Genomic DNA, 12,384 nt, shown 5'->3' with positions numbered 1-12,384 from the left:
TTTACGAAAAAAAATCGACAATTTTGATCCATATTGCAACTTTAAGGTGAGAATTTCTCGTTCTATTTGGTCTAGTTAATCACCACACAGTTTAATTTCTCAAAATGCTAGCTCGTTTGCCAATGCCATACTTCATCCTCTCGTTGCCACACAAATGAATAGTTGTACCACTACCAGTTTTTCTCGAGGGTCTCTGGTGTACAGTTTATGGGTGTAAGGTCTATTTTTTACATCCATGTACAGACTCAGACAGGCATTGGAATTCAGTAACTGAATCAGTTGCTTAGATTACATATCTCGATTACCTGTACCGTAGCTGCAATGATTGCAGGAGGAGTCGCTCGTCTGGACTTTGTACGCGACCCCAAGGTCGCGTACAAAGTCAATCCAGACGAACAACCCCGCCCCCCTACAATCATTGCAGCTACCAGGTCGCATACAAAGTCAATCCAGACGAGCAACCTCCGCTACGATCATTGAAGCCACCCATACCCATACATATTATCGAGCGGAGAAAACAGTGCCAATCACATTGTTTTTGACACTGACTGTTCACAGTTATTTTAAAAATAAAGCTTTAGCTGCAAAAATTGTACGATCATTTTTCATAAGTAGATATGTGCACAACCCCATGTACCAAAAAATACTTCAATTATTGCTGCTATATTGTTGTTGTTGTTGTTGTGTGTGTGTGTGTGTGTGTGTGTGTGTGTGTGTGTGTGTGTGTGTGTAAGCATATACACTGGAGCAAAGGGTAAAGGGTCTATGGTGTAAGTAAGAGCCAAAAAAAACACAAAGTGACAATACTTGAAGCCTCAAGAATCCCGTCTTCATTGATGACTTTTATATCAATCTTGTGCTTTCATAACTAAACATAGAGCCTATTAAAACCTTGTTGGTATTTTTTATAAATACATTTCCATCAGGATAAACAAGTGGAGTGCTTAAAGCATCTAGTGAATGGCAGTGAAGTCATGGCAGTATTGCTGACCGGCTATTGAAAACTATCATCTATGCTTTGTTACTGAACATACTAAATGAATATCACAACAATCCTCTGATGAACCACAAGGTTGTTTTAGATCTCAACACTGGTGTCCCTTATGGCTGACCAGGTGCAGCGTCTCAACGTACAGTACAGCTGAGTGAACAAGAACAAGTCTCTATTACAGGTTTGTTTATATGCTCATGTATATTTCCATTTTTTGATTTGTAAAATGTATGGTAATGTCAAATAAATCATATCACCTAATTTTGAGAATGCTGCAACTATCTATCCACTAATCTATTATCAAGACTTGTGGGACCACATGTTATTTAAAACCTACTACCTTGATGTATTTAATAGAAACTGAACTGCATTACTTTTATGAAATATTATCTCTCAATAAGTGTTTTCATGCATCCCATATGGGTGTCAGCTGGCATATGATAATGTGACTCGAAATTTTCTCAGACATGTACAGTTATATTGTCAAGCACTGCGATGGTGTTGTGTTACATGTAAGGGTGTGCAAAACAGTTATTATCAATCAAAACAGTTATTATCAATGGCAGTATCAACTATTGAAGGACAAAATGCAAAATGCAAAACTACATACGATTTTGCATTTCATTCTATAAATAACATGTGTATTTTCCCAATATGACATATTCAACTGCAGTCTTCATAAATACAGTATTACATATTTTTTATTCACAGACAGAGATAGTGCCATCATGCTACTCAGTCCAGAAATGCTATTTAGTGGTAATTGAAGAAATCTATGCCAATCAAAGTACAGAGACACCTTTCCATAGTTGTCGATGAAGCACACTGTGTTGTTCAGTGGTATGTGTCAATAATTAATAACGTGTATATAAAAATATATGTCTACGTTTGTGTGTGTATACATAGTATAAATTATTCAGTTATACTTCAAAACTTTTATCACATTGAATGTCTGAGTGAGGAATGTAGCTGCCATCAGATTTTTCAGTATTTTGAAGAAATATTGTATAATGGTAAAATCACCAATTTTGCATGAGAATGGTTCTACTCCGGAATAAAAAGGACGCGATGCGTTCTACAGACTCAGTACGCCCAAAGAATCACGTGATGCCGGTACAAACAAACCCACATGTGTACTAACGCGTATGGAAATACACGTAGGTCTATGCGCGTTTGCGCACATGGCTTTGTTTGTACCGTGGTCGATTCGAATTCCGGGTTTGGCCTATTGAGTGAACTGGCAATGATAATCATCATATTCAGCACAATGAAAACAGAAAACACTTCAATTTGAAAATTGATATGAAATATTACTAATCCTGCTGAGATAGAGATGACCACACAAAGCTTTTATGATCTCCCACTCTTAAAAATGTTGACATGTCTATTTTTATTTTTACTTGTACAGGGTAAAATACTATGCTCGCATTGGCGAACTACAGAGTCTTCTTCCAAGAGCTAACATGGTAGCACTCACTGTAACAGCAACTCCAGATCTGAAATAAAGAAATGTTATGCATGGAAAAATGTGAGCTGGTGTGATGTGATCTTGACCGCCACAATATATTCTACCAAACAATACAGGCTCCAACATCAATTGCTGACACATTCTCTTGGCTTTTTGAATCTCTGAGATGCATGAAGACGCTAACTAAGAAACACATAATTTACTGCAGAAATATCAATTCTTCTGCTTATTTGTACAAGTATTTTATCATTCAAAAATGATGAATCATGGATTGGGTCACCAACATTTCAGAATGCACTGTTTACCATGTACCACCACTCCACACCAGTGAAACATGATTGGTTGAAAATCATTCAACAAGACTGAATCTAAGTTGAGAGTAATCATAGTTACTGTTGCATTCAGTATGGGAGTGGATGCCCCTGATGTCTACATGTCCATTCATTGGGAGCTTCTAGATCCTTTGAAGGCTTTGTACAGGAATCAGACATTTGCTATGGGCAATGTGACTGTAGGGAATGCCCTATACGTTCTGGTTTGATCGCAGAGAGACTTAACAATGAGGAACTGTGTGCAGCTGCTAAGGATGCCGAACAACATGAGCACCTGATTAGTAGTATTACTGACGAACAACAACGGATCATCAAACAAGAATTGACCACATATAGAGATTAAATGTCTCAGGCTTTGATTTCATCAATAGTAATGACTAGGTTGACAGATGCTGTCATTTCTGATATTTTAGACAATATTCCCTACATTCATTGTAAGGACGATACACTCACAGAGTTTGTGTTTGATTCACATATTGCCTCAGTGGTGTGGAAAATCATTAGTGAAAAATTAGAGTGAAACTATTAGGATTTACATACAACTTAACATACTTGCATTCAGAAAGTGTCATGGTTTTCAATATGTCTAGGCTGAACAAGATCAGGATGCTGGACTTAGAGGGCTGTAGAGCAAAAGGATTGGTGTTAGGCTAGCTGCATGAGAAAACGAGAGCCACAGATCCTACCCATGTCCCATGTGTAAGTACCTACTCTAAGCAAACAGAATTCCATTTGTGACTCTGCATGTTTTTTTCTCCGGCTATGGTCTCATTTTCTTGGCTTACTTACTGTTCGGACCATATTTAGTACCTACCCTAAAAAGTGTCTTTACTGTAAGTAGATCCAACAGGCGCAGAGAAGAGTAAATCAAAAATTTACTGGTTGATGTCCATTAATCCATTCACACATTGCCATCTTGGCTTACCCTGTGATGATTAATGGACATCAACAGACAGCAACAGAACTTTGATTTACTTTGCAGTACTCCAGTTGGATGTACTAACAGCAAGACTGTTTAGTCAGAGTAGGTAATAAATTTGGTCTGAATGTGAAAAAGCCAAGAAAATAAGACCAGAGCGGGAGAAAAGCATGCAGAGGCGCAAACGGAATTCCGTTCGCTTAGAATATGTACTTTCGCATAGGTAGGATCTGTAGCGCTTGTTTTTTTCCGGTACAACCCACGAGAGCTATGACTGCAGCTATCTTTAGGCCAGGGGAAAAAAAATTCTTGTTCATCAGATTTTTTGCGCCAAGCTCCAGAAGCGGCTAGCATTTTTTTTTCCAAACCAGCAAAATCTACCAGTAATTTCACCGGTAATGATAACCTGGTCAAGATTTTGCAACACTCTTCAATAACAGAGTGAATTGCGTGCAGGAGTTCAGCAGAATAAACATGTATTAAACACAAATGGTGGATACAAGCAATAGTTGTGCAGATCCACTAGGGGGCAGGCTTCAAAAGCCCACCTAGTAAACAAATTTTCAAAATTTTAAAACATAAAATTCCAAATCTGCAAAAGTAGAAGTGGCGATTGGGATGAACAATTTTTTTTCCCCTGGACTTACTGTGTAGTTATATTCAAAACAAATTTCAATTTTGCTTGGTCTTCCCAGTGTATTGTGATCTCGCCACTGTATAGTGATATCAGAGTCCAATATTTATCCAAATACTATTACACACTGCCTACAGTGCAAAGTTTTCTTTACTGTTACTAGACCAGAATGAGACAGTCATTCAAAATTAAGCCAAGTCTATATGTCATGCTTTCGAAAGGTCAAACTCTGCATTTGAATGAGTATCATGAGAACTACTCGGTGTTTTGTTACAGGCAGTATTATTTATTTATTCATTTTGTGATTGATGATTTTGCTCCCTCCATACCTGAACTTCATTATGTGACATGTACACTTTTGGGCTGGTGGCCTCCAATATTGTAATAAAAGTTATTGATTTACACAAAACTCAGAAGATGTATTGAGAATATTTGAAATCTTTATTTACTTTTGACATACCCATGTCAATAAATACGACATACATATTGACAGGGGGGTGCATGTATTTTCCTCCAGAATTTGAAGGGTGGGTCACCCAAAATAATCCTGGAAAAATCAAAATCCCCCTCCCCCAGATGTAAAAATTAACACTCCCTAATTACAAGTCAAGACTTGTAATGTTCCTGTCTTGATGTCTGTATGTTTACATCACAGACCTACATTGTACTTTAGCATGGGGTTTAACAGTGGAACACATGAATCAAAATGAAAGGATCTTGTTTCCTCACGTGTGTTCCTTGTTGGTGTCTGCAAGATGCCAATAAAAGTAATCAGAGTAATCAGTCAAGATGGCACACAAAAAATTCCATGTTCAGCAATGAAATCTCTAGAGCGGAATGAAATTGGTGGTAATTTGCAATGCGATGTTCAAACAGATGTTCTGTGATAGCAAAAAAAATTCAAATCTCACAAATGCACACAATTACAACAGCCTGTGAGTGCACTTTTTCAGAATGCCCATTTACTAGTTGAGTATTCTTTTTTCTTTCCATTTATCCACCTGTGTAATTCTTTGGGATCAATATTACAGAAAATGTCAGCATAAAGTTTGGGAAATGATCATGTGCCCTCCCTGCATTCCACTTAAATACTGATGACTTATGTTTCAACTCCTCATATATGGTTCTGATATCACTATCAACACTAGCTTTTGTATGTGTTCCTGACTGAAATGCAACATCGAGTTCTCGAAGCTAATGCTTCTCTGAAGTTCTCAATGTCATCACAGTACAACACAGTCTTTCCAATCCTGGCAACAGCAGCACTGGTGTGATTTAGTCCCAATGATTTCATTCTTTTCTCAGCAAATCTATTTGGGAGTTCCATGACATAGTAACCGTCAAAATTATTTCCTTCTCCTCTCGATAAGTTAATGAACCTATTCCAGGTTATTTGATGACTGAGCCATGGTGACAACAGTGCTTCGGTACTTGCTTGGAGAAGAAAAGCCTCAAGTCTATACTTGATCTTGTGACTAGAATAATAGACAAGCATAGCATATCTCCAATGCCTCAAGCATCTCTCTCCATACCATAGGATATATCAGGCTTGGGAATATGGGTCGGAGTTGTTATTACCTGTATCAAATTAAAAAAACAGACATTGGTTTCTATCTATTGAATATATAGAATGTAATTAAAAGCACAAATAGTATACTATAAGATTCTATCACACTAAAAGTTAATAAGAATAAAATTGTTATGATCACAGTTTTCACAATTTTGGTTAAAATTCACAAGCTGAACCTTAAAAGTGAAAGTAGTAAGACAGTGTCCAAAATAACATCAGATGTAGAATTTCAGTGGTGTCACATTTGGCGATTCTTTTTTTTGAAAATTGAGTGGTTAGAGTACAGACACATCAGAATCACAAGTGTATATGATATAGCAAAAATAAAATGTACAAAATTGTATGGTCTTCAATACCGCAGGTATAATAGCCTTGAAAATCAAACTTAACAGAAAATATACATACCTTTTAGTGTCTGTTTTGTTCACTTCATATCTTGTCTTGGGGTGATACAGGAAGGGGTTACTTGAGAGATCTGCAATGGATCCATAAACATATGGCAAGTTATCTCTAAATGAACACATACTCTGATGAAAATTGGATACGTGGATTGGCTTGATTTTCCCTCATCTTGTTTTCCTCTGTAGAATATCATTTAACATTTGGTCACACTGCCATAAGCTTAGGGCAGCACTAAGACAGTTGAGGGCCACATGGTAGTTTCTGAGTCTTGTGATATAGATGCACAGAATAGGGCGAACAATCATGACAGTGTTTGAAAAAAAACGTGCTTAGGAGCACTATCAACCTCTCGTTATGTAAAATACCTGCGAGCAAGACTTTGAAAAATATTTTTGTGGTGATATTTTCCTGCGCGAGGTGTTTGGAAGTTTTTTCCGGTCAAGTTTCAGAAGTGTGTAGGCAACGTAATTAACTTGCAAAAGTATGGGTTCGCTCACAGTCCCATAGAGGGACTGTGGTTCACTGTTTATGGCAACACTCATTAGACAGATCATGGAGGTAGAAGGAAAGACAGATGACATGTATGTGGTCGGTAGTGATTAGTATCGATATATATCTCCGCTATATAGGAGACTGGGTTACCGTACGTTGTGAGTTCGAACCCGATTGAAACCACCGTATATTGCATACATACCGCATTTGGTGTGCATGGAAACAGTCTTTTTTTTCTAGTCGCCAATCTCTCAATTTTTTGCGATCTTTCCACAATTGCACAAACTCTCCTAGCTGCAGTAGGCCTACAGTAGCTCGAGTCGAGGTTTTGCCTGGGTATTTGGGTCGGACGGCAAAACCAACCGCCCGACCCAAATACCCAGGCAAACCTCGAGCTACTGTACTGCAGCTAAAACTCCCAAGATGGTTTTGCCGTCCGACCCAAATACCCAGGCAAAACCTCGAGCTACTGTACTGCAGCTACGGTCTCTTATGAAAAGACAACAAATCACACACACAGATATTGCCGAGAGTCACTTACTAGCATGTGTCGTCTCCGCTGCGTCGTCTCCATGTTTTCAGTCGAGTTGCAGTGACCCAGGGTCATACTGACGGATAAGCCAATCAGCGTCTGTCCGTAATTCTGTCAGCGGCCATTTTGTGTTACAAACCGTGCCATAGCATTTCCCCAGACTCTCGTTTCGCCAGTAGCGCAGAGGAGTCTGGTAACCGAGACTAATTTAAGGTGGCGAGAATATGGCCGCCAGGCGGCCATTTTATTACGATTTTTTCATGTACAGAGCCATAACTCAGACATGTTTCAACCGATTTTATTCAAAGTTGGTACAAGGACATTGACCAATGTCATAGATATGCACGTCAATTTGTTTTGTGATACGATCCAATATGGCCGCCAGGCGGCCATTTTATTACGATTTTTTCACGTACAGAGCCATAACTCAGACATGTTTCAACCGATTTTATTCAACGTTGGTACAAGGACAATGACCAATTTCATAGATATACATGTCGATTTGTTTTGTGATACGATCCAATATGGCTGCTATGTGGCCATTTTGTTACGATTTTTTCATATACAGAGGCATAACTCAGGCATATCTCAACCGATTTTATTCAAAGTTGGCACAAGGACATTAACCTATGTCATACATATGTACGTCGATTTGTTATGTGATAAGATCCAATATGGCCGCTAGGCAGCCATTTTATTACGATGTTTTCATGTACAGGGCCATAACTCAGACATGTTTTAACCGACTTTATTCAAAGTTGGTACAAGGAGATTGACTAATGTCATACATATGCATGTCAATTTGTTATGTGATACGATCCAATATGGCTGCCTTGCGGCCATTTTGTTACGATATTTCATGTACAGAGCCATAATACTCTCAGGCATATCTCAACCGATTTTATTCAAAGTTGGTATAAGGACATTAACCTATGTCATACATATGTATGTCAATTTGTTTCATGATATGATCTAATATGGCTGCATGGCAGCCATTTTGTTACATTTTGTCCTTAGCCAAAACTTGGGCATGTCTCAACTAATTTTATTCACCGATTTTATTCAAACTTAGTACAAGGACATTGACATATGTCATACATATGCACATTGATTTGTTTTATGATACAATCCAATATGGCTGCCGTGTGGCCATTTTTTGTCCGATTTTTTCATGTCCAGAACAATAACTCAGACATGTATCAAGCAAATTTATTCAAAATTGGTACAAGGACGTTGACTTATTTATGCATATGTATGTCGATTGGTTTCACGAGATGGTCCAATATGGCCACATGGTAGCAATTTTGTTATGGTTGTTTCATGTCGAGAGCCATAACTCTAGCAGTCTCAACTGATCTTATTCAAAGTTGGTACATGTACATTGACTTGCGTCATACATATACATGTTGATTTTTTAAACAGTAAGATCAAATATCGCTGCATGGCGGTGATTTTGTTACATTTTTCAAATGTACAGAGCCATAACTCAGACATATTTCCACCAGTATCATTTAAAGTTGGTACAAGGACATTGACCTATTTAATACATATGCTCGTTAATTTGTTTCATGTCATTTAGCAGTAACATGTCAATTATTGAAGTTTCGTATGTAGGCTGATATGTAAAGAAATACGTACTGCATCAAATTCATGAAACTTTGTAAAGATGTTAACGGATGTTAAGCTCACATTGCTTTAACATTGAAAAAGTCATTAATCAGTGTCATTTTAGTTAATTTGTAATTGCATAAGTAATGAACTTTCCTAATTTGGGTGATATAGCCACAAATTAATACAACGTCAAATGTGATGAAACTTGATACAGATGTTGATCTCATAGTGTCGTAAATACTGCATCAAACTTTATGAAATATGGTACCAATGATAATCTGTCAAGTGTAAGAATTGTATACAAAAATGTTTTGCAACGTCCTGTTGATTAATTCCTAGTTGACTCATTTTATGAACTTTAGGATGGTGGCCCACATTGGATTTATGTTTTCATCACCATGGAACTCATTCTTGGCCATTGAGCGCCATCTGTATCAAAGTATTTTTATCACAGACCTAATTAATGAAGAGGACTCTATCCGCTCTGAGGACATGTAATCAAAGTACCCATTATTTATTTATTTACACTTTTAATGAGCGGCCGAGTTACTAAATAAGTAATTTTCATCGGGGCTCAATAAATACAACAATCTTAATAATGGTAGAAGTAAAGTCGTTCACAATGGAAAATTCACTTTGGTAAACTCTCTTAGCTTCACCTTAAACTGTATAATATTTGGCGCATGTCTTATGTCGTTTGGCAGAGAATTCCAGAGTTTTGTGGCTCGGTAATGAAAACTCCGTTGACCAGTATTTAAAACTGACTTTGGAATACAACAGTCTTGACGAGAAACAGAACGTGTTTGATAAGGATGAACATCACTCTGAAATACGAAGAACTTACACAGATATTTTGGTGCATTTCCAGTCATACACTTAAATGTTAACACTCCCATGAAATAAACAATTCTTTATCTAATGGACAGAACATTGAACCGAGAAAATAACTCAAGAGAAGGATAGTCGAAAGGTAATTCAAACAGAATACGTAAAGCTCTCTTTTGTAAAATGAAAACTTTGTTGAGATTTGTTTCTGTTGTGTTTCCCCACACAACACAACAGTAGTCAAGAGTACTCTGTATAAGACCATTATATAATATGATGCGGTGGCTCATTGGAATAAATGTGCGTAATCTTAACAACAGAAAAATTCTCCTACTCAAAGTCTTACAAAGGATATCTATGTGTTCATTCCATGATAAACATTCATCAACAGTTACTCCCAAGATTTTTCCACTATATCCACGGGGAATTTCAATTCCATTAACTTGTACAGATAAAGAGTTGTCTGTCTCTTTTAGACGATTCAACTTGAAATTAGAAGTTACCAGAAGATACTTTGTTTTTTTTACGTTTATACTCATTGAGTTTGCCGTAATCCAATTAGAAATTGGTGAAATGGCATCATTCATTCTATCATTAACAACGTCAATAGATTGACCACTTGCAAGCAAAGTTTGGTCATCTGCATACATGTGTAAACTTGAAGAATCAACACATAAAGATAGATCGTTAATAAAGAGCATAAATAACAATGGACCCAGGATTGAACCTTGGGGAACACCAGTAGTTATATTACGTCTCTCTGACAAACACCCTAAATAACAAACAATTTGCTGTCGAGAAGCGAGGTAAGATATAAACCAGGCAACAACGTTATCTGCTAAACCGTAACAAGACAGTTTCCTTAATAAAATGTCGTGGTTGATAAGATCAAACGCTTTGGACAGATCAAGTAAAAGAAGACTGTTGAAGTAACCCTTGTCCATATTATGTAAAATTTCGTCGGTGAGCCGAATCAACGCAGTTTGACAGGAAAAGGTTTTTCTAAAACCAGACTGGGTGTCAATCAGTAAGTTTGTGTATGACAAGTAGTTATAAAGAACATTATGAACATGTCTCTCCAAAACTTTAGAAAGAGACGGTAAAATTGAAATTGGACGATAATTTAACATATCTCCAACGTTACCTCCACCCTTGTACAGAGGAACAACTCTTGCACATTTGAAAACATTAGGAAAAACAGAAAATTTTAAACTCATATTAAACAGGTAAGTAAGGATGTCAGCAATTACAGGAGCACCAACTTGTAAAAGTTTGGCATTAACATCGTCCACACCAGTTGATTTCGCTTTTGATAAACATGAAAACACAAAGTCTCTCTTAATAGGAGGAAATTCAAACTTGCTGACGTAACTTAATTTGTCATTAACAAAATCCAGTAAATGGTCAAAGTTGACAGAGTTGGATGAACGACAGGAATTATTAGTATTTTGACTGATGCGTGTAAAATGCTGGTTAAAGGCATTTGCAATATCTACATTATTTGTGAGGAAAGTTGAGTCCACTGTAAAAGTTGGACTACTTGAAGTATTTGACTTCATTATACTGTCATAAATGCGCCAAACCGTCGCAGGGTTTGACTTGTTATCGGTTAAAGTACAATCCGTGGCACAATTCGGCCAACCAATAAACCAATTTGCATTTTCAAATAGAAATCGAAATGGAGCTAATTTTCTATTTTCAAATGGTTTTATCATCTTGATTATTAATTTTATGCCTATTTCTAAATTTAAAATCTTTGGGCTGAGATTGAAATATAGGAAACAGGTGTACACTGCTGTGAGGATGGCACTTTACGGCCATTCAAATTTCCCTCTGACAAACTCTATTTCCCACAATTCGTATTTCCGTTTTTTCAATTTCCAATATACCAAATGTCCGATTTTCCCATTTCATTTGGGGCGTGGCCCAGTATCTTTTCATACTATGGCGGAAATAATTGTATCGAATTGGAATTAAGGTGTAACATTTATCTCAGTGTGACCAAATATACTGGGGCGGGGCTTGGTTACGATAATTGGCACAAGATACTTTTAAAAATTAGCGGGAATGAGGGACTGGTTAGTTTCTTCGGCCTTGGAGGCCGGTGGATTCATGGGGGTCACCCTGTTTTTCACTTTGGTGATGGGGTCACCTATTTTGAAATGCCCAATTAGGGGGGTCAGTGTGTTTTTAAATTTCGACACGGGCTCATACTTGCCTAAAATGCATCAAATGCATCGTGCTAGCCATGAATTTCATCATTCAGTTTCATTTTTCGGCGCGCCCTTCGGGCGCGTAACTTTCCTAATATGAGGTTATACGAGAATACCGCAAAGGATGCACGAGGACATTGGCACAGCGTATCGCTCGACGCGAAGCGGCGGGTGATGCACGGCGCCGATGTCATAATGCATCCTTTGCGGTATTTCGTGATAATCTTATTATTATACATCTTACATTCTTCACTTGGGCATCAAATTGTCTAGCTGTGCAGCTATCTGTTGGCGGGTAGGGTGCGTGGCTATGCAGGTCATCAAAAGGTCAACCCCGCCTTTTGATGACCCGCATAGCTACAAATTGTCAAAAAAAATTGTCAAATTGTCAGAGT

General features: G+C 37.6%; 1 long non-coding RNA gene across 2 annotated transcripts; it reads right to left on the bottom strand.

Moving 5' to 3' along the window:
- Positions 1-4,764: 4,764 nt before the first annotated feature.
- LOC139129405 (uncharacterized) lies at positions 4,765-7,546 on the bottom strand. Of its 2 annotated transcripts, none has more exons than XR_011551561.1 (3): positions 7,350-7,546; positions 6,320-6,389; positions 4,765-5,922 (listed from the first exon to the last, which is right to left on the bottom strand). It is a non-coding gene; the product is annotated as an uncharacterized lncRNA (long non-coding RNA). The 2 variants fall into 2 exon arrangements; XR_011551560.1 differs by lacking the exon at positions 7,350-7,546 and adding an exon at positions 7,011-7,106.
- Positions 7,547-12,384: the final 4,838 nt, after the last annotated feature.

The sequence above is a fragment of the Ptychodera flava genome, chromosome 3, assembly GCF_041260155.1.
Source record: "Ptychodera flava strain L36383 chromosome 3, AS_Pfla_20210202, whole genome shotgun sequence".
Classification (NCBI taxonomy): Eukaryota; Metazoa; Hemichordata; class Enteropneusta; family Ptychoderidae; genus Ptychodera; species Ptychodera flava.
Note: the sequence above shows the minus strand (reverse complement) of the source record. Positions and strands in the feature narration are given on the sequence as shown.